The following is a 27,459-nucleotide window of genomic DNA, read 5'->3' on the forward strand; positions in this document are numbered from 1 at the left end:
ATTGCTAAACAGGTGTATCAGTATTTTTATTCATTTTGTCCATGGAAACATCGATAAAGTCTCTTAATTCAGTTCATTGGCCCTTCTGTGTCACAAATGCATTTCAGGATCTAATTAGCCCTTCTTCAGGATGTCTTGCTTCACGTTTCATATCTGGGAAGAAAAACGAGAACAACAAAAATGTTGAGAGCAATAATGAAGATTAACAACCTCTATTAATCCTTAATTAATCTACTGTATGATTTGTGTGTTCTATAATTTATGTCATCTAAACCAAATCACTTGATGTGCAGTTCAGCTGTGGATTTCAATGTCAAATATATCTACACATAACTAAACAAAGTTTACCAAAGTAAATCTAAATGTAGACCCTCGAAAGACAGTGATGAAGTTTATACCTCTTAGAGAGTAAGGGAGAACCAGCCCTATGGGCTCCACTCATTAGGCTTCGCTGTAGGGTGCTCAGACATTTCTTTCCTTTCATCAGAAAGGTGCAGAGGCTCACAGAAGGAAAGTGAGACCTCATCTCTAGAAGTGCCTCAAGTAAGAAACAATTGAGAAACCAGAGTTAGGTGACACATATTGACTCCGATTAGCGAATGCCCTGGTGAGGTACCACTGTGTGCAATATCTGATTTACGGCAGTGCACTAGAGGTGCCTGCATATAGCCTTCTTTAAACTGTGACACCCTAATATACCAATTCTTTGCAATGCTAATAGAGTAACACACAGTAACGTAGAAGCTATGCATGCTATTTACCATCCAGTGCAAAATTGTGTTTTGTGCTAGGAAGGTTGACTTTGTGCTGCTTTGCATTGCTAGACTAGCATTGGGGTAAAAAACAAATGATACTGAAAGCACATACAAACATGAGTAAAATCTGTTAATTTCTAAAATAATTAATGATTCACTGCAAGGAGCTGTGGGGCCGGGTGGAGGGGGAGGATTTCAACAGACGATGACAAGGAAAAGTTGAATAAATAATATAATTTTTCCTCGTCAGTCGAAATCCCCCCACCCCGTCCGACCGCCTAGCCGATCTTAGCTGCACGTGCCACGTCTGACTGCAAGAGTGCTGCCATGCACAGCACACAACCAGTCTATAGGAACCATCGGAGTTTGTCTACGCATAGCAATTTGTAGTAGAAGGGTGTACCTCCCATAGATATCCTATGCTAGACAGCACAGACTCACTTATCCATCAGGGCTCAAGGCTGTTGGTCTTGCAAGGTATCACTGTTTCAATGCCAGCGGAGGGGTTGACACTAGCAGCAGATCAATCTTGGTAGATGTGTTTTGCCCCATGTGCAACGCAGCACAGCAAATTTGAATGTTCTGCTGCTTTGCATGAAAAATCAGTAAATCTGATATTTATAGAGTCCAAGCAGATCCAGATGTTTCTTTCAGAATCAGGAAAAACATGCAGGACAACATGCATATCTGATCATTTTCTCAATTCACATTTCACTAGGAAAACCTGGCGAAATGTGGGCATGGAAAAGTCTTTGCAAATCCATGAGGAGAAAGAAACATCTGGCAATCGATGTGCGCAGCTCAGATTCTGCTTGTCATGCCTTATTTTGAGGGATAACACTCATAACGATGTGGTAATACTGCACCAGGGAAGAGCAAAATCCTAAGAAATCAGTAATTCCCAGTGCAATATTAACACATCAATATACTGGGCAACTTGTAATAAGACCCAAAGGGTGCTACACGATTGGGAGAGGCTTGCATTACTGCACCAAATGAATTTGTTCTGAATTCAGACGATACTGTGGAGTTTGGGGGTACCGATACTGGACTCGAAAGGAACAAACCTCTAGCGGATCTGTATGTGAAAGCACCAGGCACTGTATCTATTACACAGAAGTCAGGGGCGAGATTTCCAGTTGCACGGGTGGTTTTTTCCTGTTCAGTGGCCCTCTTAATGCAAGTACTACTGTTTAAACCAAGGTATTGTACAAAAATTGCTTTCTGGAAGTCCTGCACTGGGTGGCAGAGTGTGAATATATCACATGCAATACATTGCGTGACAGCAATATTGCACCCACTAAATCGACCTAATTACTACATAACATCGTAAGTGCAATGTAAGTGTATGTGGTTAGGAAAAGTAAATCTATACTCCCCCTCCAATGTAGAGATATGCAGTGTAGTAGATGTGATTTTTTTGTGCGTCGGTATTGTAGACCTAGAAATAGTGAACCACATCTCATTGAGTACATGAGACTCATTTGCATTTTTTCATCTTCATTTATTGCATAATAAATCCATCAGAATGATAAAACATCATAATTAGCACCGTAAAATCCAGGAAAAGCGGAAATCAGCAGAATCAACATTCAATTTAAATTATGTCACATTAATACAGACAAATCCAAATAAAAATGTAATGAAGCACCATGTATCACGGTATAAAATGTATAACAGTTTTTGTAGTATGCTTAACAGGAGAGCCAAACTAAATTACAAATAAGTAACAAATGTTAAGAAGCATGAGTCAATATTTTTGTTCTCAGCCTTAAGAAATACAAATAAAATCAATGATATTTGGTTAAACAAACGTATCACCAGAATTCCTAGAATAAATTGAGCACATATATGCCACACTTTGAAAGCAGAGCAACCTGGTTTTAACCATTTTCACCTGAGATAATTAAAGATTTTGCAAAGGAAGAGAAAATGCTGTAAAGTTTCAATTGAATCATTGTTGCAATGATTTCTATGTTCGGATCTGGAGTGAGGTGTTAAATTACAATATGTGTGTTAACTACCGTTACTGCATATATTGAAATTCTGAGTATTGAGATCTTTACCATACCACCTAAAATGTTCCCCAGAAACATTTCAGCAAGTCAAACCTGACACCAGAAGTTGAGCTGGTCAGATCCGAATTATTAAGGTTATGACCCACTGTCAGAGTGAAAACTTAGGAGATATTCACTGCACCAGTTCAATACTGCCCTCAGCAGCAGCCTCATCCCCATCTACCCCTAGCATGATTGGAGTCTTCTCTCCAGATGCACCAAATAATGTGTGGCTGCAAACCATGCAATTATCAAAATCATGGGTTTTGGACCACAAAGTTATATTTATTAATGTACAAAACCCCTTTTACGACTCCAGAAAAGCACTGTCAAATCACAAAGGGGGGTTTATGACTCATTTCCAAACACAAGTAGGAAGGGGGCATGAAAGAGTGTCCTAACCGAATTGAGATTCGCAATGAGATGTATTTAATCTATACTTGTTTTCTATAAATTATATATTTATATTATGTAAAAGATTAATGAATCATAATTATGTAAATCTTTAAATTGATTTTTCATTATTTAAATTACTTGTTTTGCTTGAATTATTAATTGATAAGTGTAGTTAATAATAATATTTGTAAAATGCATTTGATATTTAGTATTGTTTTTCATTTTATTTGCTTTATATAGGTAGTATTTAAATTTTTTACTGTTTTATTTATTATGTAATTCTTTTTTTCATTGTTTTGGTTTTTTGGGATGTAGGGAGGGAAGTGAATTTTATTTAAATTAATTTTAATAAACATATATTTATCTGATAACTTATTGTGTATTTTTTTCTTCAAATGGACATTTTTAAAAATATTTTGTATAATATGTAATTTTTATTTAAAATATGATTTAATAGGTTTATGATGTTAGGGAATTCAATGTGTATTACAAAATGATTTTGAGTTAGAATGGTTCATGTAACCCCTATGAACTCCAACACTTTCCTTACTGTTGCACAGATTAGAACGAGAATAGTAAATCTAACCACTCTGACATCCAACACTTCTCCTACTAATGCTGAAAAGCTCACATTTTCGTTCAGCATCCCCACTGATTCATATTTATAAACAGCAGGCATTAGGATCAGCCCTCTATGGGTTGGCGTTGAGGGGTCATGTGGAAATAGGAAAAAATTACTAGCTGTGGAGAACCTTTTTTCTACAACAGCTGATGAAACTCCCATATAGCACACCCCTGCTCCCTCATAGGTTGGACATGGTCTTAGGCCGATTAGGGAGGTAGTTGGAGCCAGGCCTTATATTTACTGGAAACATATTTGGTCGACACCAGAACCTTGATCCTACCATGAGAGGATCAAGGAAATTTTGGGTATCCCAGTTTCAGGCAAATTGCCCTGGATTAAGTACATAAAAGACACCCTGGTTAAGATGCAGTGTGGACATTTTTGGGATAATCCCTCGGAAGTTTCCACAATTAGTAAACCTCTTCTGAAGGACTAGTATAGGCAAGATGCCATGTTGCAACCATTGGCATATGCCCCACGAGGCACAAGCACAGTTGTATTTCTTTATCGGGAGGGCGATTTTGTGTTTGAGCATTTCCTTGATGGAATTGAGACCCTGCAAGCCAGAAATCTATATCTTCAGTTCAGGTACAATGTTCTACTGCTAGTATCTTTTACTGTCAAATGGAGTGGTATGTTTGAGCAGGTCGGTGTGCATGCCCTGTTGTGTGGGCTAAAGAGGAAACTGAAGGGCATGCCTTGTTCTTCTGTCCTGCCTATCAGACCAGTAGAAAAAAATGGCTTGTACCGGCATACCGTACACGCGGGGTGAGGAAATTTGCAGAAGCTCTAAGTATTTTAAAATCAGATGCAAAAAGGTATTTTGTCTTCGCTTTCTCTCATTACTTATTATATTTGGGGAGAACCAGGCAAAAGGCGAGTCGAAGGTCAGACTGACTAGACCCTTTAGATGTGCAAATATATGTGTTATGTAAATAGGCGATGATATAAGTTCTCTTGGATGAAGGACGGCCTAGTGTCAAAAATTGTGTTTACCCTACTGGTATTTTTGGAATTTTAACTCTTTTGTATCTCATTCATATGTCATCTGAAAGTTTTAAATGTGTTGTTGTGTTTATGCTTTTATGGCGAATTGCCAAAATAAAGTATTTATGTAAATTTTATTAATGTGCCAAACCACATTTACGATTCAGAAAAGCCCCTTCAAATCACAAAAGGGGGTTTATGACTCATTTCAAAACGCAATTAGGAAGTGGGCAAGAAAGAATGTCCTATCCGAATTGACATCCACAATGAGATGTATTCAAGCTATACTTGTTTTTTAAAAATTATATTTTTATATTATTTAAATGGTGAATAATAATTATGTAAATCTATACATTGATTATTCATTATGTAAATTGTTTGTTTTACTCGAATTAGTAGTTAATTAATTGATATGTGTAATTAATATTGTAAAATGCATTCTATATTTAATATTATGTTTAGTTTTATTTCATTTATTTAGGCAGTATTTACATTTTATTACTGTTTTATTTACTGTGTAATATTATTTTTCATTATTTCAGTTTTTTTGGGAAGTAGGGAGGGAAGTGAATTTTATTCAAATTAATTTAAGAATTTATTTATCTGAAAACCTATTTCATAATTCTTTCTTCAAATTGACATTTTTTATATTTATATACATAGCTTTTATTTAAAATATGATTCAATAAGTTTATGTTGTTAGGGAGTTCAATGTTTATTACAAAATGATTTTGAGTTAAAATGGTTCACGTAACCCCTCTGAACTCCAACACTTTCCTTACTGTTGCATAGATTGGAATTGGAATAGTAAATCTAACCACTCTGACTTCCAACACTTTTACAAATGTTGCTTAGATTGGAGTGAGAATATTTAATCTAGTTGCGCCGAAGTCGAACACTTTCTCTATTGTTGCTCATTTTGGAGTGAGAATAGTCAACTTAACCCCACCGAAGTCTAACTCTTTCCCTGACTGGAGTGGGACGCTTTAGTTTTAATCTTATTTTATTGTTAATATTTAAAATTTAATTTATTTAAGCCTTTTTTATATATAATATAAAGGATTAAACATTTTATTTTAAATTATGTTATGTTTTGCTAATGTAATATTTTCAATAAGTGTCGTATATGTCAATATTTTAAAAAAATATATATTCTTATCTATTTATGGTGATATTCCCTTCCACGATTTTTGACACAATATTTTTATAGTTTACATACAAAGTATATAAACACGCTGGTTTTATTAATTGTATTTATGACACTATATTCATATCATTTAATATTGTTGTTCTCGATATTCTATCATACAATCCACCATGGCCTCCCTGAAATGGAACGCAAGCAATCCAAGACTGGTTTCAGTTTCAATTCTTTTACATTTATTGACACGCTTAATTATGTTAAATAATTTAATTTATTTTTTTTATTTTTTATTTTTTTGAAAAATGTTATTGAAATTAGGCAAATCCAATAATACAAAGTTTACGGCTGTGCAATCAACAAAAAGCAAATCAGTAGCCACTGTGTGACACTTCCGGTTCTTAGATAAACAATACCACATCATCAATGCAACTGACAACAAGACCCCATCTACCAATCCATCATCGACACCTGCCCGAACCTGAACCAGGGGGATCTCTGACCCGTGCTCTGTCTCTAGGGCACTAAAGCCACCCTCCACCCCTGCTCATATCTCGAACATGGGAAAACGCCATGTGGCACACAGTACCTGACCCCAGGAGCTAAACGTCCCTGCGTCCGCACCCTCCCATGACCACTACATCTGCGTAACATTGGTAGGTACAACCTACCCCACTCCAGTGGGAGCTATTCCGGGATTCGGGGATGGCGGGGTCGAGCCAGGTAAGCCTGCAATGTACGTTTTATAAGGGCCCCAGATGTCCCTAGGACGCGCTATCGTGGGGAGGAGACTAGAGTAGATCTCGCTATTCGTGCTACAGAAAGCCATGGCCGTAAGCCACGTCTTGGACGTGGGAGCTGTCTTCTTCCCCCAGTGCCTTGCTATCTCCCTCTTGGCCAGGAGAAGCCCCAGAGAGGCCAATTTACGGACATTCTTTGGGAAATTGACGGTATACCCCAACAGTGCGACCTCAGGAGTGGGAACCAGAGTCAGCTCTAGCATCTCTTCTAGGATCTTGTGAACCTGTGTCCAGAATGTCTGTAGTCTCGGACACGTCCAAGACATGTGTGCAAAATCGGCATGTGGTGTAGCGCATTTCCAGCAGGTGTGTGGCCGCGCGGGATCAATGGCATGGAGTCTAACAGGGGTCATATACCAACGGCGTAGGAATTTATAGTGTAGGAGTTTGTGTCGACTGTTCAGTGACACCGTGTCGGTGACCTTGCAACATGCCGTCCATTGTTCGTCCGTGATAGGCCTACCCAGGTCTGTTCCCTATTCCTCCCGCGCACGATCGTCCGTACAGGGGACCGTGCTGCGCACGCCCTGTACAGCTTGGAAACAATATGTGCCCCCGTATCGGCGTCAATCAGGGTGGTGAGGGGTTCCAAGGAGGCCGGCTCGAGGGGAAATCCCTTAATCTCCGCCCGGGCGGCGCAATAGAGCCGGCGAAGAACGAACCGGTCCATGAATGTAGCATCACTGAATCGCGCGTCCTCCGATGCTGAGAAAATGTGCCCACCCGGGTATAAGTCCCCGATCCTGGTGAGGTCAAATTTCGTCAACGTTCGTTGCACCAGTGCTTCATCCGTGCCCGGTAACAGCCCAGGGTTGGGTATCGGGAGGGAAGAAGAATACAGCAGAGGCTGAGCCAAATAGCGCGAGAGCCTGCTCCACGCCCAGCTGGTGGTAAATACCGTTTGAATGTCCATTGGGTCTCTGGGGACACCTCTGGGCAACACCGCCGACAAGCGACCCGGGAGGACAAAGTCCGCCTCTGGGCGAAGGAATGGGATCCAAGCATCAGGGTGATACCAGGCATAGGCATGTGCACACTGAGCGACTAGGTAGTATAAATATAAATCAGGCACTCCAAGGCCACCTCGATCCTGTGGGAGTGTGAGAGTCACCCAGCGGATCCGGGGGTGTTTCCCGCCCCAGACCAGTCTAATCATGAGGGACCGCAGGGTGCAGAAAAAGGTCCGGGTTAGAGGGATAGGGATATTATTGAAAAGATACAAAAATTTAGGGAGCACTATCATTTTAAGAATAGCTATCCTAGCGGACATAGAGAGCGGGAGCCGCAGCCACCCATCCACCTGAGTCTCCAGGCGCACAATCGCGCGGCCATAGTTGAGGCGGATGATTTCGTCCGTGCTCAAATGTATTTGTATGCCCAGGTACCGCACCGAGTCCGGGCACCACTCCAGAGGGAACTCATTAAATAATTTAATTTAATTTAACGGTGGTGCTGTAATTACTTCTGTTTTGAGCGGAAGTATTTTACTACTGTTTTTGCTCCCTTTGTGACTGTAGTTAATTTAGAAGACCAGTTTGGGAATAGCAATGGGCTTCCTATCCATCACGCCTTACTCCTTGATAAATCCATCCCATTTAATAATAAGTATTACCGTTATCCAGCCACTCTGCCTGGTCCCTCCAACATTAAAACTACATTTACTAGTAAGGGTTCAATTATGATGCAGCGCGTGAAGGCTCCGACATACCATCTTAGCCTTTACAGCAGCAGCCATTTGGTTTCCTTTCCAACCGCCTCATTACGATGGAGGCAGTCGGAGAGCCCGTCCGCCAGTCGGAATGCAGCCTGTAATCTCAAGGGCAGCTCTTTCCACCCTTGAGATTACGATACACGCTTTCCAACATGGTTTCTATGCTGGTCTGTTTGACCATGTCGGAAAGCGTGTTAGGGGGCCCCATGCAGGGCCCCCTTTGGTGCATGGCCTCCAGTTGGAGGACAAAGGGACTCCTATTCTTCCCCCCTGTTGATCCCTGCCACAGGGTGCAGGGATGAACTGCACCTCACATTTTACTATGGGAGCATACATTACTGCCGGTTTACGGCCGGAATGCATGCTCTCATAGTAAAATATAGGAATGCGACCGAACAGTGTTTGGTCGCATCCAAATGGGGTGGTCAGAGCATTGTAATGACCCCCTTAGTAGTACACTTATATGTGAGAGTTTTCCCGTGGATAAGATAGGAAAGGTGGAGGTTGAGATTTACTCTCGTAGGTTAGTGAATATAATTTTGTAGTACATTAGTAGTACTATTGTGGTACTATTAAACATACTACAAAATGCAGTTTGTGAATAGGCCCCTGAATTGCTATTGTCTTTCTGCAACTCAGAGAAGAATTTTCTTCATATTGCATGATGCCTCAGTTTACCTCACGCAATCTGAATCTGATCTAAGAACACACTGAGGGGCTGCAGGGTGGTGGGGAGGGTTAGTAGAGTAGCCCAGTTGAGGTTGGACACTTTTATTAACAGATGATCCAGGTGCTATTCAAACATTTTCATCAGTACATACACTTTCTTGTGTTGTGGTTGGCCTACATCTAAATAATTTTTTTAATATTTATAGTTTTTTGCTGTGGTAACTTTCTTTGGTATGCTGCTTCACATAGACAAATACAATTATGCCTCTAATTAATGTATATCTAATGTAGAATTCAATACTTCTATGTATTTCCTAACATGTGTAATTTGGCAAACTGTCATTCTGCATTTATATTTGTGATTTATATGAATCACTTTTTTTTAACATAGCTTCAAGTATTTTCATACAGGTCAAACTGCTGGTATTAAATAACTTATAATACAGCACCTTATACTGCACCTTTTCTCAGTTTCTAAGCACTGTAAGTAATTAATATTACTATTGCTCAGTTTGATAATGTTCAGTTTGCAGGCCTCCTAAGAAAGGGTATTCTGTATCTGCAGTTCTGACATTTAAAGGCTTAAATAAAAATTGAATGTGTAAACAAAATTAACAGGACAGGACTAACTACTCACATGTACAATGTAAGTAAGATTGTTCTTCACTTTGCCTGCACTGTGTCTGCTTTGTCTGAATAAACCAGTGATACTCAAAGTTCGGCCCGGGCGCATTGCACCCCGCCTGATGTTTGCTTGCGGCCCCCTGGGCTGCTGCTTACTTAATTAAACACTGACATTTTACCAAAAAACTTTACAAAACTTCAAAATTCAAATAAGTGTATTTCGTTAACATGAGTACGTGCTATTACAGCAAATTATATCACTGCATTCAAAGATGTTTATTAAAAGTGATAGTTCTCTAAAATGAACTTAGTAACATTCATGCTTTCCCTGTCCTAACAACAATACCTTTAGTGAACTAAGAAGCAAGTCTTTTTTATTTACACCCTCTATATGGCCGAGGTTATTATTCTACGTGAAATTACATTGTAGTTTATTAAATCAAATGCAACGTTTTTTGAACAGCGCACATTCAGAACTGAATTTCAAGGTGCTTTCATGTGCAGTAATGAAGAAAGGAGGCAAGGCAAAATATAACAGCAGCCTAGGATGACACAATTTGGTCAAGCTGGGAAGCTGAGGTTGATCCCAGGTTTTCTGCTTTCACATTGTGCAAGTCAGCCTCTGGATGGGTGTGTGCTTCCCTCTCTCATTTTTATTTAATGCTTTCACTTTAATTATTAGTGCATGAGGTTAGAGTGTGGTTTGCTGACAGAAGGGTCGGCTTATTTTGGGCCTGGGGATCCCAATGATCCTTGAGCTGAGCAAGAGGCAGTCATTCAGTTGCTCGCCCACCTCTATCACAAACAGGAAATTAAGTGGAGAAGGGCATAGGAAGCATAATATTTGACTATCACCAAACAATTTGATAAAACAGGATTACCAACACCACAGTGCAGGGCCCCTTGTTTCAAGACTCATAACTTTCTCAGTTCAAAATAGTTTAGTGAGTGACCATGAGACTAGGTCTTCTCTCCCCCATGGGTAAATAACGGAGCTGAGAAATATGTTCAGAAAGTGAGTACCTACGTGTGCATAATTTGTCAGAAGGGGAGGCCAAGATTACTTTTAAAAAACACATGCCTTCTGCTTCTATAGTTTCCATCTTGCTCTGTGCACAACTACTGGGCTGTGAGTGTTTGGATAGTGAGACTCTGTGGGCTGCCCCGGGGACCCTCTTAAGAGGGCGGCCCCCCTTAGTGCCACAGGATGGCACACGAGGTAGCCGCCAAGTGTTTGCGACCCCCTAAGGGTCCGTATGCCCGCGTCACTTCCAGGCAGGAGTGGGCGGAGGGCGACGTACATATACCTCTCCTGCCCACTGGGTGCCCTCTTTTCCCGCTGCCCTGACGCCGTTTGGGTTGTGTCGCATCGTTGCGTTCCCGTGACCAAGTGGTGTCCGTTGCGGTGAGTTTTGGGGATGGGAGGGCCCCTTGGGCCTTCCATTGCGACTGGCCCTTGGCCTTCATATGGGTGTGGGTCTTCTGTGCTTGGATGCGGCTTGCAGCACATGCTGTTTCTTACCTGGACACAGGGCCGTACTGGCCGTAGCGGGCACCGGGCGTTTCCCCGGTAGGCCGCTAGGTTGGGGGCCGGTTTTGGGCCCCTGGGGGCCGTTTTTGTTACCGGGGGTCGGCAATATCGGCCCCCTGTAACAAAATCGGCCTAAACCGGCCCTCGCAAACTGCCCGGCTGCACTCCCCCTCACCCCAGGGGGGGCCGGCTGAGCAGTTTACCAGGGCCGGTTTCTGTTCCCAGTCCGGCCCTGCCTGGGCATTGCTGCGCGGTGCCTGTACTTGGGTCCCGGGATGGAGTGGGTATGCACATCGGCACGCGGGGTGTCCTGCGGTTGTTTTGGGCGCCCACCTTCCTCAATTGGGATCGGTCCAGACATGGTATGTTTGGGTGCCAGCCCAATGTCCGGGGGCAGGAAGGCTCCGCATCGCAGGTAGGGTGGAGGCGGTGGCCCCATCCTTTTGTGGAATTAACGTACTGCACGCACATTTAAGGTCATGCACTTTGGGGGCGGAAAAGACCAAAACCAGCATTCGATGGGGCACATCTTCTTGGTTGCTGTGTCCTCTGGTCTGGCATCATTGTCCAGTGAGTGTGTGGGCATTGTCACCCCCCCCTTTTTTGTACAGTTCCTTCCCATTCGGTGTGTGGCTCCGACCACGTGTTGAGTCAGGTCGTGCTGGGCAGAGGAGCGGGGCCCGGGACGTCCCCGGCCCCCCCCCCCCCCCTGACCTGGCGGTGTGTTTGTTTTGCGGGAGAAGCAGCATGGGGCCCGCGGCCTGGCCGTGCTCGGCATTCTGGCATGGCTCGGGGAGGGGGAGGTCGCGGAGCGTAAGCGGTATTGGGCAGCATGGTAGGCCTCCCAAGAGCAGGCGGCAGTAACACATGAGGCGGGCTGGTTATGCCAGTGATTGTAGTCCTCCTCTCTCAACGGAAATGTTAAGGTTTTACATGAGATGCAGGGATAACGATCGGCTGGTGGTGCATTGTTTGGGAGCCCACCTACTTACACTAGTGTAAATATGACCCGTGTACGTAAATGGCTATGCTTCACGGTTTCGGGAGTGGTTGGTTGTGTGCTTTGTCCCTTGGGGAGTCCTCTGTGTTTCTCGTCACAGTTACCTACTCGGTTGGGAACACTGTTCATTCCATTCCATTGTGTTCCGATTTTCCTAAATAAAATGTGCATGGGTAACGGGTTTCGGGTGCCCTGTGCTCCTGCCCTGCACCCGGTGATGGTTCACGGTTTTGGAATGATTTGAGGCGTTTTTCTTCACAGTGACGGTGAAACCGACTCGGTTCGGAACACAGTGCTTCACATTAAAATGTTAGGTTCCAATTTGCCAAATCCGCCGGGGGTGGCTTTATCACTCATTTGGAGCATCTTGGAGTTGCTAGTAAATTATCTGCTATGCCTTCTGGAAGCTCCCAGTCGAGCTGGGCCCTGGTACAACACTGTCACCTAGGGTGCGTTGTGGAGCACCAGCGAGGTCAGGGGGTCGAGGCCTGTAGTCACGGTGCTGTGGAGCGTTTCTCCGGTCACCGGCACAGTGGGGAAGGTGCAGCACGCTGGGCCTCAATTGGCATCCTTTTGATGGTGCCTGGAAGTGGCATTGTTGTAAAGTTGTAAAACAACACAAGAATTTTAAACAATGGCAATCGGCGCAGTAAATGATGTTATGTAACGCTCCGTAGAAGGGGGTTGCCATCCACAACCGGCAGATGCGGTGCATGTGCCCCATCCTGTAGTTAACAGGAATGTAGCGCGTTCTAAGTTTGAAAATACCTTGTTTTCGAACATGCTATTGTGGGCATGATGCAGGTTAAAATCCGGTTACCATGCGGGTGTTGTTTATGGTCTGCGGTTCATAGGCAAACAGACTCCTCGGTCATAGCATCTTCGAATTTGATGGCACCGAGGAACGCCTTTCAGGGTCTTTTCATGCTGCATTCTGAAGGCTACGAATCTTCTCGATCATTTGGGTAATGTGTAGCTAAAGGAGTCATGACTAGAATGCGGATTATCGAAAACCGAAACGTCATTGACGAGGGTTAGATTCTGAGTAGTTTAACCTGGGGGCACATGCTGCGATCGCCTATGGTTACTTTAGGGATGAGTGCGAGTGCTCAGGTTCAGCCTTAAAAAAGCACAGAGAGGCAACATAAGCTTTTTCAAAATGCACAAATGCAAAACAAGTGAATCAATGCGGACTCTTCAATGATGTTAAATATGATCCTTTAATGGATACTTGGACCACATATGACGTAATGGAATAGTGCAGCCAACACGTTTTGCCCTGAATAGGGCTTCTTCAGGGCTGCAAGCATAACATAGGTATAAACATATATTCTGTTGGTAACAAGATACAATTACATCATATACATCAGCATAATTGATTACTCTTCACACATTTACGCAATTGATATTGCTAGCATACTAGGAAGCGTGGTCACCAAGTAAGGATTTTTTTTTTTTACCAGTGGTTCTTGAATATAGCATTCGGTACGGTGACATACTCCTACCTAAATGCCATACTCTGATTTGTTTGTAAGTGACAAGACCCGAAAAAGAGCCAGAAAGGAGAAAAGAAAAGGAAAGTTTATAAACACCCAGTGAGGTCTTGAAGGATTCAAGGAAAAAGCCAAACAAACCCAGCGTCAAACCAATAAGCTAACAAAACTACTACTTGATCCAAACTTGTCACACACAGATTAGGTGTTGATATAAAAAAAAACTGGACAACAACATGTGCACATATATTGAGTACCCACTAGTGCCAGCCAATTAAGACCAATAACTAGACTCAGTCCTCACCAGTAGTCGAAATACTCCAATCTAAAGATGGTCACGAATGTACCCGGATCAATATACCATACACTATTTCAACAAGAAAAAACACACAAGGTATCAGTGATATGGCCTTATTTTATACAATGACATCAAGAACGCTTCTTAGTCTTAAGGAAGTACCATTCATTGTTACCTTCAAATTAGTGCTTTATCGTTCCACAACTGAAATTAATCCAGAGGACAACCTTCTGTTTTTCTCCAACTTTTCTTAAAAGCCAGCAATTACTGCAATAAAATGTACGCAGTTACCACTGTTGCGGACACGAGCAAAGAAAAACTTAAATTATGTGTACATATTACTAAAAAAGTCACCAGCTATCCTTACCTCAAAAAACGACGTGGTTTATCTCCAATATGCATAATCGAATCCGAGTTCTGATTGCATGTGCTCACTATGATAGGTGCACCTATAGCTGTAAAAAAATATTCATAATTAACCCATCTCACTGTCAGTATTTACATTTTTAAAAGTTATCAAATATTGATCTTATGATTCTAATCAAACTTAATTGAGACAGTTAAAACCGCTGTGCCCACATCTCTACATTCCCATTAATCCAATGCATGTCAACAACCTATTGAGACAGACCATTATGCTTTCAATAACGTTCCCAGTTGTTTGTTCAGTTAACTAACTTGGGGGCATATCATCAAGGACTGGCGATAATTATCTCTAAGCGCACTTAGCGCTAGGATAATTATTGCCGGCTAACGTGGAATTTTATCTCTGAGATAGCGTGCTATCAGCAACGCTTATCTCAAAAGCGATAAAATTCCAAGCGCTAACTGCCAAATGTGAGATCATCGCTGGAAATCCAGCGATAATCTCACAAAGTTTGGCGATAGCTTGTTGATAGGGCAGGGCAGATTTAGCCATAATATCCACCATACATTGGATATAATGGCTAAGTCAAACTAAAAGCAGGCGTAAGGAAAGTAGCGATAACCAAGGTTAGCGCTACTTTTCTTATCGCTATGCTTGTTAGTGTGCCCATTGATAATTGGAGAAATGTCGGTTAGCGACATATCTCCAGTTATTTTGGAATGGAACGCCCACTTTCCATCTCATTAGAGATGCAAAGGTGGACGTTACGGGAAAGGGAGCTAATGCAAGGATTCACGCGATAGCGTGACCTTGCTGATAAGGCGATAAAATTATCGCCGCTTTTCGTTCGTAAACGGACACAAAAGTGGCGATAATTTTATATCGCCTCCTTGCTGATATGCCCCTTGGTAGTTGCCAACGCCCCCCCGTTATATGGGGCATTTGCACATAACCTTACCCGTTATACCTCCCCTCACAATCTCAAAATTAAATAAGAGCTTGTGGTTACGCAAGCACAAAATAAAAATGACTGGTGATATAATAAGATAAAATGAAATCGGACCGCCTCAACTGCAGCGATCTCAATGGCCTCGCCGGAGTTCGATATATCGGCGTCAGTCATACATCATGCGCAAACACCATGCTTCCTCCCACTGCCGGTAAAATAGCTTATTTAAGCCATACACTTACTTTATCTTTATCCGAAATCGTTACTCCATTCAAAATCACTGTACGGCGCTGTGTCTTTCGACTCTCCGTCAGGCTCAAAAACAGCAGAATCGAGTCACGTATCACATGGCTCGTTTTAAACCAATCAGTGGACTTATTCCGCCCTACGTGTTCAGATCACGTGAAGAACCCAGAAGAGAGGTCTACATTGCAAACTTTATTGTTCGTAGTCATTGACAATTGACAACTCGTACTGACGTGTATCTTTAATGTAATTGTACATAAAAAACAGCGCAAGTCAGAAAGTCTTCTGGCACGTTAAGCATATATATCTATATGAAAATACTAGTTATTACGACATCCTTCACTAAAAAACCCTGTAATAGGTTATTTTTTTAAAAACCCAATCACTATCAATACCGATATCATCATCGTACCTACCACTTGTCTTTGCTATGCCCATACATTTATAATTGCACTCGGAACCTCCCCAACACAAGGGACATTCGTATACCTCTACTGCACAGCAGATTTCCTAATGCCAAGTTGTTTTCACATGTGATATCCAATCACAAGCACCTACAGATATTCTTATTCATAGCCAGTGACTCCGTGAATATCCACAATAAAACAATGTGTCTTTCAGCCCGCAGTCAGACTTAACACCATTATTACCAACAGTATATGCCCGAATGTTTCATAACATAATCTTAATCATTAATACGAGTTTTTTTTCTATTATTCGCTTATTAATCACCAACTTGTTTTCTGGGCCATTTCACTATATAAAAAACTGTCTTGTCTAGAGTTGACAGGTAGTAAAAGACAGGGAAACAGATGTTAGAACCACCCTTATTGAGAACAAATACAAGTGTTAAAGAAATCCGACTGTCACTTTAACATCGAACACTACATTCCTACGGCTTACAAATCAGAGGACTCAAATCAGGATTACTCTTCTTGGCATACGAAATAACAAGCTTAATACTGGTACAAATATGCCCTTATTCATCGCACCACCACATTTGGTGTACGAATTTACCACAAGAAGTAAGGTCCTGAATATCTGATAGGTCACACAATAATACATATAGGTGTCTAAAAACAAAGTAAATATACAATATGATAAAGAAACAGAGGAAAAGGGGAAATACCTCCTGACTTATATTGCACATCATGAATATAACATGCATATTTAGGAATGTTTGTTTATTTTATCAGGAGGATGAACAGATTATCATCAAGCTCAGACTAAGACTCAATAAAGCATACCTAAGTATACAGTTCCTATACACAAATTACAGTCTTCCATAGAATTCAGCAATACACATACGGTATTCTTAAACATATCAATACAGACCGCCCATCACAACAAATAATGCATTTCATTGTCTATGTTTAGCCCAGATGTCACTGCCCTCAGCTTACATATCCAAAGCGCCTCCAGCTGTCTTAGACCTAGCTCCCTGTTTCAGCCCCTTCTATCAGGGGGGACATAGTCAATTGCATGGAACTTAAAATTAGCTTTCGGATACCAGAGTCACAGATGTGAGCCCCAAGGGCATTGGTACCATCATTTCTAGAGCAGGCTCTCCGATGTTCCTGGATGCGCACACGTAATTGTCTCACTGTACTGCCAACATATATTTTGGAACAGTTGCAAACAATTACATGAATCACATATGTGGATTGGCAGTTGAAAAATTGTTTCACCTCATATGTAGATTCGCTATTGTATGTGAAGCAGAAGGTCTTATTCATGCCCATGTGACACATTACAATTTCCACAGATATAAAAACCCTTTGGATGTCTGAGCCACGTATCAACGGCATTAGGTCTAATAGCCGTGTAGCTTGGACATAGTGCCTCTCTCAAAGTGCCAGATCTTTTATAGGTGATGGAAGGTTTCTCACACAGCAAGGAGCCTACACCGGGAGCTCCCTTAAGAATTTTCCAATGCCTGTGTAGTATCTTGAAAAGATCTTGGTTCAACTGCGAATACGTGGTAATGAACGCCAGGCGCTCTTTATTAGGAATCGTCTTCTTGGCTTTTGCTTTCAGTGTGTCCGTTCTCTTGACACATCTAACCCTTCTCAATGCTTGATTGAGTTCTTGATCCCTATAGCCCCTATTTTTAAGGCGGTGTAGGGTTCCCTGTGCTTGCTTTTCACAATGTGTGTCATCACTACAATTTCGACGGACCTGGATCAATTCTCCAAACGGAATAGCACGTTGGGTACTGGCTGAATGGGCACTATCAAAATGCAATGTGCTGTTCACAGCAGTTTCTTTTCTATGCATAGTGGTTTGCAATTTACCATGCTCAACATACAGCTCCATGTCCAAGAACTGGATTTTGGTCATTGATCTATTTAGGGTAAAGCATACATTAAATGGATTTTGATTCAGATTTTCAAAATATTGTAACAGGTTGATTTCGGAGCCTGTCCAGATCATAAAAACATCATCTATGTAACGCCTCCAAAAAAGGACATCCTCTGTCCATGTTCCTGCATGATGGGAGCAGACGTAAGTTTTCTCAAACCATCCCATGAATAAATTTGCATAGGATGGCGCAAATTTTGTTCCCATCGCTGTGCCCTGCTGTTGATGGTACCAGTCTTGATTGAACAAAAAAAATGTTGTTACTTAAAATTAAATCAATCATTTCTAAAATCATGCCATTGTGTTCCAAAAGACCAGCCCTTCTAGTAGAAAGTAAGTGATCCATTGCCATCTGGCCGAACTCCTTCTTGATGCATGTATAGAGTGACTTCACTTCCATGGTCACTAACCATATTGTGTCATCCCACTGTACATCATCTATCTTGTTCAGAATGTCCTTCGTGTCCTGAATATAGGACGGAAGGTTGGCCACAAAAAGTTTAAGAAATGAATCCACAAACTCAGACAAATGTTCAGTCAAGGATTCGTTCCCAGATATTAATGGGCGTCCTGGAGGGAACTTCTCCTTTTTGTGTACCTTCGGTAGAAGATACAAACAGGCAGACCTAGGATGTACGATCTTAAGGTATTGATATTCTGAGTCTGTCAGGAGCCCTATTTCTTTCCAATGTGCTAGACAAATGTTAATCATCATCATCGCTTCAGGACAGGGATTACCTCCCATCGTCCTGTAACAGTCTTCATTGCTCAGTTGACTTATAGCCTCTCATTCGTAATCAGATCTATTCATAATGACCACGTTTCCTCCCTTGTCAGCCTCGCAGATGACAAGGGAGGAATCGTTCCTAAGACTGTACAAGGTTCTCTGTTCTGCAACAGTCACATTTTCCATGTTCCACCTACCTCTTCCTACCACTAGTTTATCCTCCAATCTATGAAGGTCATCAGTCACTAATTTATGAAATACATCAATGCTGGTTAAGTGTGGTCCTTGTGGTGTAAATTTACTTTTAGGGTGTAAGCCACTAAGGTCTTGATGTATGTCCAACTCCTGGGCAGTACCCTCTAATGGAATTTCCATATCTCCTTCTAGTGACAGTAACAAAGAAACTTGTTTTAGGTGTTCAACTGACACATCTGAAATGCCAACCATGTCTGTATTTGTTGATGGCATCTGTGACTGTTTGAGATGAAAATTACATTTTAATTTCGCCCTCCTGGAAAATTTGAACAGATCAGCATGTAATTCAGAGAATACATCCTTGTTTGTTGCACAAAAGCCCAGCCCTTTATTCAACAAAGACAATTCTGTGTCATTCAGTGTACAATTCGAAAGGTTAACAACAAGATTATCAGTCTCAGTGATATTTGCATAAGATCGTATACAAAAAGCCCCATTTAGTTGTTCAATTCCTTTCTTTGGTTTCTGGTAAGTACACCGGAGTATTTGTCAGTCCTTTCGCCACCCGCCCCTTCTTGTCTGTTTGCGGGCTTTTTCTGTTTGCTCTCTATACGGTACCTCAATACCTCTTCTAAAAAAGAAGAAGAAGAGGAAGTAGTTGAATTGGTGTTCAGTTCAGTTGTATTAGTTGCAGAGGCACCTGCTTCCTCAATAGAAGAGACATTGGAGCTACTCAGTAAACTCGAGACACTTCCTAGACTATGTGTGCCTAAATCTTTGGACTTGGGAATTTGAATATTATCATATTTTTGTGCAAATGTGTAGATGCGCCGCTGTGAATAATCTCTATCATCCCTGGCTATCTTGTTAAATTTCCTTTGTTTGATAAATCGTTGATGAGTAGAAATCTGTTCCTTAAGGATGGCGTAGTTTTTATCAGTCGCCTCCTTCAAATTTAACCCCTTTTTTTCCTCCTCCAATGTGCGTATTTCCTTTCTCAATTTTAAACACTTTCTATCAGAATGTTCGATCAGGACCCTCATCATGACGAAGGAGGAGTTTTGTAAATTTTTCTCCCAGTCTTTAAGTAAATCCGGGTCAAGATCATCAAACGTGGGGAATGTTAGAATTCTAAGTCCACGGGGAATTTTCTTATTATCAAGGTATCTCTTAAGAGTAACCCCGTCCCACCACTTCGAGTGCTCAACCTTTTTTAGTCTCTCCAATTTTATAAACTTAATTTTTAGTCCCTCCCCTGCCCGGGATACAGACATTGTTCCTGACTTTTCAGATTTGCCTAAATTAAATAGGTCTTTGACCAGCTCTTCCATTTCGTCGTCAAAATCCATTCTTCTTTAAGTGCAAACAGGTGTGCTAACTACCCTTATGAAATATACAAAAATATGAAAGAAGGCAGTAAGGGATAATCAAAAGCCGCACCCCCTAGCTATACACAGTTTACAGACACACTTTAATAATTTTGGTCAAAGTTGCCCACCTCCCTGGTCCACTGCCAACAGATCACACAACTCAGTTTCAGCCTTCTTTGCTGTCGGCCACAAGTGGAGTGTAAGAGAAGTACACATTTACACTTATTCCTGGACATAGAGGCTGGGTTAGCTGCCCTAGATTTATGGGGATGAAAAAAGATGTATTTGGAGACTGTATTTGGGTTAAATTGTATTTTCGGGGATTCTGGCCCTCCACTCTAACGGGGATGGGCTCCTTGGTAGAAGGAGGCCACTTGGGAAGCTAGTGTGCACAGCAAGCGCAGTTTACTGGCAGCTGAGAGCAGTGCACCCTGTGCAGGGGCTCCAGACTTTCTCAATCCTAGGTGCAGCTGCTGCTTGGGGGGCCTTTGGGGTGCAGCTCGCTGAAGGCACTGCGGTTCAGTGAGTGGCGTGCTCAGTGTGCGGCGTAAGCCGGCACGAGTCTGTTTTCGCCCTCAGCGCAAGGTGCACATCGCCTTTCTGGTTTCATCTGGCGGTTGCTTTAGTTTTACCACATTGCAGGGCTGGCGTGCATGCGACTGACCTGGGATTACATTGTGATTACAATGACGACTATTTCATTCATGCAGCTACAGATTATTATTTTGATTGCAATGGGAAACTGAATGCTGCAGGGGAGGGACTCAAACTTATTTCAACCCTGCCACAATAAGTCCCAGAGATACACACTTTTATTAGTTGAACCAGGCATTATATTTACAGCCTCCCCGATAATGCAAATTTGGCCCAAAGTCACGGGGGGGGGGGGGATGGAGGGGCTTCACAACGATAGCAGGATACAAGTGTACTGTGAGTTACAGTTACAATATTTCTACATAGTAGCCAAGGTTGTAGATAGCCATGTGTGTCATGTTCCTATTTCAGTGTAATAATGTGTGACGTTTCAACTTTCGCCATTACAATGTGGGCACGTAGGATTGGTTAGCAGTCTGGGTGTCTTCTGCTTTTTGCTTGCAGGGCTGTGCCGGTAGATTAGTTCAGTCATATTTGCTCCCCCTTTTATGGTGCTGCAGGCCACAGCTGTGAGTTGTGTTCAACTTTAGTGTAGAAGAGGGTGAATGTCCAGGCACGAAGTTGCAGCAGCCGAGTATGTATAAGGTGTGAAACCGACTTTTGCGCAGTCAGGGGTTGCTGAGGCTCGTCTGGGTGTGAAGGGACATGTCTGCCAGCGCACATTTAATTTGGATTTATTTCATGTGAGTTTTATAGCGCAAACTTTACCCGAAGGTGTCGGAGCACTTCTCAATAGGACCAGTCACTTTACATAGATGCTCCAGAGCCATGCACTACATCTAAGATGAAAGGCGAATAGCTCCAGTTCACATAAGAATGGTAGAAGCACAAAAGTTAATACAGACATTAGTGGTTAGAGTTACATACACCGAGTTCTAAGCAACTCAAGGAAAGGGTATCCAGGTGAGTGTACAACGTACTAAGTTCAGAGAGGATAGTTTGTTTAAATCAAACCCCTTTTAATACCTCATCTGTGCCTGCTGTGCTGGAAGATTTCAGCGTTCCTAACAACTAACGACCTAGAGGCAAAACAACAGAGTTTTTCCAAAGCAACAACCTACGGTGTGTGGGGGGAGTGGGCGACGCCATGGGGGCCTGGCTGTGCCCCATCAGGCTGAGTCTCCAGTGTGTGAAGCTCACAACGAAGCAATTGTTTTACGGGCCGGACTGGTGCCGAGTGTCTGCTGCCTAGTCTAGTGGGGAGCGGCATGTGTCTAAGGCCCGCGGCCCAATCATGATCAGGTGAGGTTGTTGGATGCCATGGGCGGACAACCAATCCAGTGTTACTGGCTCCTCTTCTGCGAGTGGTTGCGGGCTTTGCACTGAGGGGTCAATGCTATGGGCATTGCTGCCCCGAGTCATGCGGGATAATAAATAAATAAATGCAAACTTTTGCACTTTCACAGGATTGCTTAGGTTTTCGCCGTGGTCTGGTGGGTCAGGCCAGGCGGCGCATACTGTACCTGGGGTATGCCCCTGTAAGGGGTCATGGTCTAGGAGAGACCAGGTCACATCTTATTGGTTACGGAGTTTCCGGTGAGTCCAGGACCCCCCTGTACAGTTTGTCCGGGGATGGGGTTAACAAAGAGCAACCAATTTGTTTATTCAGTTGTGGATTTATTGAATGTGAATTTATATAGAGAAAACTTTACACGAAGGTGTCTGAGCGCTTTTCAATTGGACCAGTTACTTTACAAAGATGCTTCAGAGTACAGGCTTTACATCTAAGAGACAAGCAGAAATGCTCTAAATGTGCAGAGGGCGGCCTTTTCTTTTACGATAATGGAGCGTCAATCAAAAATAAGCCACAGTATTCCTGTGATGCAGCAAGTTTTCAACGCAGGCAGGTATGCATTGTGGAGCATTGAGACAGCGCTGACGGAGAGTGCGGTGTGCGGCTTGGTGGTTTCCTGATGTTTAGAACGGGTAGGCGGCACCCACCAGTGCCTTGTTTTGGCGCCAGGGATTGCCCTTCGAGTGAGAAGTGGTTTAGGGCCATGGAAGTGATCTTGAGGGTCCGCAACCAAGCCAGCACAATATGGGTTAGGTTCAGAGACAGAGATGGCCACTGATTATCAGAAAGTGTCAGGGCTATTCGGAACCAATGTAAAGGGACACAGATAGAGTTCTGGCAGGACTATCTTGTCTGGGTTATATGCAGGAGGAACTGCTCAAACAGCTTGGGCTTTACATGTTTCCAGAAATTGTGTCGGTGCACACCCATACGTTTTCCAGCTAGGGGACGCACCACACATTTCCAGGTAATAGGAGCAGTTAGTACCGGTGCATCTAAGCTCAAGTTAAATAAAGGGGCTTTTAACTCTGTATTCGACTTGCTGCGCTTCAAAGACAGGGGTGTTGAATGTGAGGCTATGTCCCCGGATAAGGTTTGCTTACATTTTAGTTTTAACATTGGGATTGGTGCTTCCAATCTCCTGACTTTTTGCAGTCAGAGAAAGATAAGAAAATGTAAAGAAATAGCAGTGTATGAACTGGGCACACTTAGCAGTAATGCGCCAAATATGAAGCACATATATCGTAATCCTGAAGGGAATGCAGACGTTTCAGTTCAGGACCAGGTGGAAGCAGATTTTGGGGTCAGCTTGGTTTTCCTCTAAGGTGCAGTTTTTGGAGCTGATGGACCTTTTAAACTCGAGGGCTGCTTGTGGCATCTGATGTCTCGGGCATTTTGCCTCTCCAGGGTCATCCAATGGCTTCACCTCAGAGACATTTAGGTAGGTCTATGGTTCATTGCGTGGCTTATCATGTTTTCATGACCATAGACATCCATTACTGTTGGCCACTTGCGCTGATCCTAGCGGGGACTGTCACCAACGTATATATGGTCTTTTGGTTTTCGAGAGACACATACGCACTCTGGATACTAACTTGAGCATTAGCAGAGGGGTGTGGAATAACGGGGTTCCTTAAGTTGGCGAGTGGGAGCAGGTTAGCAGGCCTCCTCTTGTCAGGGTTTGAGGTGTCGGTTGGGTCTGTTAGATCGAGGACGATTAGGCTGTAGCCTGTCTGCTGGGGTGTGAGTTTGCCATTCCCAATAGGGTGCTGGTACCATAATATTGTTGGAATAGAGGGTTAGGATCATAAAGACTGACTACGAACAGAGCACTGACCATAGGCTTACTCCTTGTCCTCCGATGCACAGCGGCATGATATAGGTTGCTCCAGTTAAGCAAAATATCCTTGGGAGCGGTCAGCCAACAAGGGGACTAATGTCCCAATTTTGGCTTAGGAAGACGGGCGAGTGTGGTGCTCCCTTACAAGGGGTGGGGAGAAGGGCACATTCCAACCAGGCTAGGATGAAGGGTATTCTGTTACACCCAGCTGGGAGATAGATGTATGGCCCAGTGGTTCTGGTCGCCCCTTACCTGGCCCTTCAGGAGAGAGGTACTCTGGTTCATGCTGACAGCACGCCACTTACCTTTTTGGGGATGAACGGGTATGGAAGGCATGATTAAATGTCGGGCTTGTGGGTCCTGGCAGGCAACTTTGCGAGCACTCTTTTGAAGGGGCAGGAAGCCCAGCGTTCTGGGCATGCTTGTCAGTGGAGCGCATCATGCAGGTGGGAGGAAGTGAATTAAAAGGTACATCCATCAACTGCCACCCTGGGGAGTGGCCGGATGACAGGTTAAGTGTTTTATGTACAGGCAAATGGTGAATATACCTTAGGCACCCCTGTGAGGCACCTGAGGTTTGTTGGAGTGCAGTGCTATTAGGCAAACATGTGCAAGCCTTGGCCAGTTAGCTCAGTTGGTTGGAGCGTGGAGCTTATAATGCCAAGGTCGCGGGTTCCGATCCGCGTATGGGTCAGAATTTTGGATTTGTTTTATAGAATGGTGTGCAGTGCTCAACAAAAGGGGGTTTTGCATTTCTTCAAGATGCCAGGACCAATGCTCTGGAGGGAGGGACTTCCGGGCGTCTTGTGAGTGAGGGTCCCAGGCATGTGCTGGACCAGTTTGCTGTAGAGGCTGCAACACAGACTAGGGGGGTGTCTCCCCTCCCAAAAAGTTGGGCCATACACCTGGGAGGCATTGACTTAACTTTCCTGGGTAGGAGGGCAATCGGGGGAAGCCATGGACACCTCGCGCGGGAGGGTTAACAGCGCCATGCGCAAATTCACCGAACAAAGGGGGTTTGGCTTCATCTGACATGGGTTACTGCACGCTAAGTCCATAGGGTGTTTTGATGAAGATGGGATACACCTGTCCAGAGTGGGAATGGACCTGTTCTTGCCTGATTTGGGGGAGGCCTTGGCATCAGCAGGGTGTAGGTAACTAGGCCTATCTTGGTGGGGGGGCCTGGGGTGACGGTGGCCACACCCAGAGCTGTGGCGGAGTTACAGGGCGATCGAGAGGCTGTAAGGTACAGAGGGGTACCCTCTGCACGAGCACAACAAGAGTGCAAAGGCCAAATATCCCCAGGGAGGTCCTCGCGTTGGACCCTGGAGGAGCGACGGCGCCCCGTTAGTCCTACGTGCGGTTGTGGACTTGAGCAACCGGGGGTTGCCTGGAACGCTCCGCCCCCTTCTGGGGGCGTGAGTAATGGGGTGGACTGGCTGTCCACCGGTGGGAGGGGTTATCCCCTTCCCCAAATCTGGCAAACATCAATTGGTTATGGCCACAGTGTAATTTGGCTCATCAGGTGGGCAGGTGGCGAGGAGCTGCCTGCCTTGGGATCCCCCGTAAGATAACCCACCATGCTGACACATTTGTTATGCAAATAAACCTGCAGCAATTTTCTACACAAAAAAGGTGTCTTATCTGTTTATTTCTCCAGGATAATGCTGTGGAGGGGATGGGGAGTGTTGCAGATATTGGCAATATGCGGGCTTCCCCGGGTCCATGAAGGGGACAATCCTAAGAGGGCGGCCACCCTTAGTGCCACAGGATGGCACACAAGGCAGCCGCTCAGTGTTTGCAACCCCCTAAGGGTCCGCATGCCCGCATCACTTCCGGGCAGAAGTGGGCGGGGGGGCGAGGTACATATACCTCTCCCGCCCACTGGGTGCCCTCTTTTCCTGCATCCCTGATGCCGTTTCCCTCCCTAACGCTTACCCGGCAGTCGGGCAGGGTTAGGGGGGGTGAGTTTGTCTAAGTTATTATTTTGTGTCGCAGGCGGAGTTACAGGGCGATCCAGAGGCCGTAAGGTACAGAGGGGTACCCTCTGCACGAGCACAACAAGAGTGTAAAGGCCAAACATCCCCCGGGAGGTCTTCGCTTTGGACCCTGGAAGAGCAACGGCACCCAGTTCCTATGGGCAGTTGTGGACCTGAGCAACCGGGGGTTGCCTGGAACGCTCCGCTCCCTTCTGGGGGCGTGAGTAATGGGGTGGACTGGCGGTCCACTGGTGGGAGGGGTTATCCCCTCCCCCAAATCTGGGGAAGGGGAGTGTTGCCGATAGTGGCACTAAGGGACTACCCTCACCAAACACATACCACTGTCTTGTGGCACCTGTCCAGACTTTAAATACAGATTTCACAGCCAACATATTTTGGTAAAGTGATAAAGCCAGAATTAAATGTTAAGTCTCATAATGAAATTGCAAAAAACCTTTCCGCTATCCCATGCCTAGCAGTGAAGGCTTGGTGTTTTATGTCTGCCCACCTCAGTGAATTGTGCACCTTGTTGGGCGACTTTGTCATCCATTTTTTGTATAGCACTTGATATCCTAACAGAGCCTTTTTCTAAGCATGCCTAATGCTTACAGAGAAGAGACTAAAGGCATAAGAAGATTGTGAAGCCTAAGATTCTATTTCATTCCAGTTCACTAATCAGATTACTTCCTTTGCGCAGTTGAGTTGCCAAAGGTGGTGATAGCAAACAGAGAACCCTTACCGCAGGGCACAATCGAGAGATAGCAGCTCAGATACAGCATAACATAGTATTGTGAAATCTATGATTCTTCTAGAGAGAAGAAGCTTAATTTAGAAGACAGTATGGCATGAGACCCTAAAAATAAAATGCCTCCATAACTTATTGTGCACACCAGGTACATACTTTGCTTCCCTTACACCTACCCTCCACCCACCCCCACTCCCCTGCATCTATGCAACCCTCAATCACATAATCACATCATAGACTATTCTTTTTGGCCCCTGTGAAAATGTTTATGATTACACATGGGCTGGCTCTCAGCCTGACCGCCACTTGCCACGGTATGGCTAGTGTTAAATGTTACTCGGAGGGTTCCCTCTCTCGTGCCAGAGGTTGGAAGCTCCACTCTACCTGTCCTCCCATGGAACTCTTCGACACCATCTCTGTTTCCAAAGCTTGGGAACAGGGTTGTGCTTAGGCCCGATACCACTGCAGTCCCAAACATCTCTTCTGCTGGATACAAGGGGGTGGCGGGGGAGAGTTGTTCCTTCCCGCTGCTTGCATGGCACTCTTAGGTCACATCGTTGCTGCCAGGCACAAGCAGATTCCCACAATGCAGCTGGGCTCTGCAGCTTCCTCCCCCGGACTCACCCAATTGCCTCAGAAAATTGG

At 43.9% G+C, this 27,459-nt stretch overlaps 1 long non-coding RNA gene across 1 annotated transcript; it reads right to left on the reverse strand.

Moving 5' to 3' along the window:
* LOC146868467 (uncharacterized) lies at positions 1-27,339 on the reverse strand. Its single transcript, XR_014966242.1, has 4 exons — positions 27,199-27,339; positions 14,455-14,542; positions 14,263-14,354; positions 1-153 (listed from the first exon to the last, which is right to left on the reverse strand). It is a non-coding gene; the product is annotated as an uncharacterized LOC146868467 (long non-coding RNA).
* Positions 27,340-27,459: the final 120 nt, after the last annotated feature.

Source organism: Triturus cristatus, chromosome 1_2 (genome assembly GCF_964204655.1).
Source record: "Triturus cristatus chromosome 1_2, aTriCri1.1, whole genome shotgun sequence".
NCBI classification, from domain to species: Eukaryota; Metazoa; Chordata; class Amphibia; order Caudata; family Salamandridae; genus Triturus; species Triturus cristatus.